The sequence below is a fragment of the Montipora foliosa genome, chromosome 1, assembly GCF_036669935.1.
Source record: "Montipora foliosa isolate CH-2021 chromosome 1, ASM3666993v2, whole genome shotgun sequence".
Classification (NCBI taxonomy): Eukaryota; Metazoa; Cnidaria; class Anthozoa; order Scleractinia; family Acroporidae; genus Montipora; species Montipora foliosa.
Genome location: NC_090869.1, coordinates 48,723,107 through 48,725,090, shown reverse-complemented (window position 1 = coordinate 48,725,090; position 1,984 = coordinate 48,723,107). Strand labels below are relative to the sequence as shown.

Sequence of the window (1,984 nt, the reverse complement as noted above, 5' to 3'; positions counted from 1 at the left end):
ACAGTGGGCCAGTGCAAACATTCAGTTCAAAGACTAGTAAGTCAACTTATAACAATGCTGTATTTCAAGTGTATACTGAAGTAAAACATTTCATGTCTGCTGAATCAAGTTGCATCATATCCTCTTCATCAAATACTCTGTTTCTTTTACCAGCTGATCATGGAGACTCTAGTACATCTAATAGGAAAACACCAAGATTCCTTGGCTACAGTCGTAAGTCAACTTCCAAGCTCTGCTATGTTTAGAGTAATTCTATATTCTACTAAAATCAACAGTATTTCACATCTATTAAATCAATTTGTTTCCTATCCCCTTCACCAAATATTCTGCACCTTTTACCAGATGAAACTAACACAGCTGACAGTGGGCCAGTGCAAACATTCAGTTCAAAGACTAGTAAGTCAACTTATAACAATGCTGTATTTCAAGTGTATACTGAAGTAAAACATTTCATGTCTGCTGAATCAAGTTGCATCATATCCTCTTCATCAAATACTCTGTTTCTTTTACCAGCTGATCATGGAGACTCTAGTACATCTAATAGGAAAACACCAAGATTCCTTGGCTACAGTCGTAAGTCAACTTCCAAGCTCTGCTATGTTTAGAGTAATTCTATATTCTACTAAAATCAACAGTATTTCACATCTATTAAATCAATTTGTTTCCTATCCCCTTCACCAAATATTCTGCATCTTTTACCAGATGAAACTAACACAGCTGACAGTGGGCCAGTGCAAACATTCAGTTCAAAGACTAGTAAGTCAACTTATAACAATGCTGTATTTCAAGTGTATACTAAAGTAAAACATTTCATGTCTGCTGAATCAAGTTGCATCATATCCTCTTCATCAAATACTCTGTTTCTTTTACCAGCTGATCATGGAGACGCTAGTACATCTAATAGGAAAACACCAAGATTCCTTGGCTACAGTTGTAAGTCAACTTCCAAGCTCTGCTATGTTTAGAGTAATTCTATCTACTAAAATCAACAGTATTTCACATCTATTAAATCAATTTGTTTCCTATCCCCTTCACCAAATATTCTGCATCTTTTACCAGATGAAACTAACACAGCTGACAGTGGGCCAGTGCAAACATTCAGTTCAAAGACTAGTAAGTCAACTTATAACAATGCTGTATTTCAAGTGTATACTGAAGTAAAACATTTCATGTCTGCTGAATCAAGTTGCATCATATCCTCTTCATCAAATACTCTGTTTCTTTTACCAGCTGATCATGGAGACTCTAGTACATCTAATAGGAAAACACCAAGATTCCTTGGCTACAGTCGTAAGTCAACTTCCAAGCTCTGCTATGTTTAGAGTAATTCTATATTCTACTAAAATCAACAGTATTTCACATCTATTAAATCAATTTGTTTCCTATCCCCTTCACCAAATATTCTGCATCTTTTACCAGATGAAACTAATGCACCTGACAGTGGGCCAGTGCAAACATTCAGTTCAAACACTAGTAAGTCAATTTATAACAATGCTGTATTTCAAGTGTATACTGAAATAAAACATTTCATGTCTCCTGAATCAAGTTGCATCATATCCTCTTCATCAAATACTCTGTTTCTTTTACCAGTTGATGAGGGAGAAGCTAAATGTATCTAATAGGAAAATACCAAGATTCCTCGGCTACAGTCATAAGTCAACTTCCAAGCTCTGCTCTGTTTAGAGTAATACTTGGGGCTGGCCTCGCTTGAACTTCAAGTCCGTCTGTTAGTCCCTCATTTAGAGCCTTTTTCTTTTTCTTCTCTAAATGGAAGTCACTAAATAAATAAATAAATAAATAAATAAATAAATAAATAAATAAAATAAATAAATAAATAAATACTACAGGGCTTGAAATTGTGACTCACTGATGGCCAATGCGACCAAAAATTGAGTGCTGGCAACTAGATTTTCAGAACTGCTAGCCACCTTGCAAATCACGTTCTGTCTAATAACCCAGGATTAACATTCGGAACTGGTGGCTA

At 35.4% G+C, this 1,984-nt stretch overlaps 1 long non-coding RNA gene across 2 annotated transcripts in view; it reads right to left on the bottom strand.

The window, feature by feature from the left end:
* Positions 1 to 385: 385 nt before the first annotated feature.
* LOC137978576 (uncharacterized) overlaps positions 386 to 1,984 on the bottom strand; it is a 9,156-nt gene continuing 7,557 nt past the window's right edge. For both annotated transcript variants that reach the window (XR_011118191.1, XR_011118192.1), the window contains exon 5: positions 386 to 1,777. This is a non-coding gene — a long non-coding RNA (uncharacterized lncRNA). The remainder of the gene's footprint in view (positions 1,778 to 1,984) is intronic.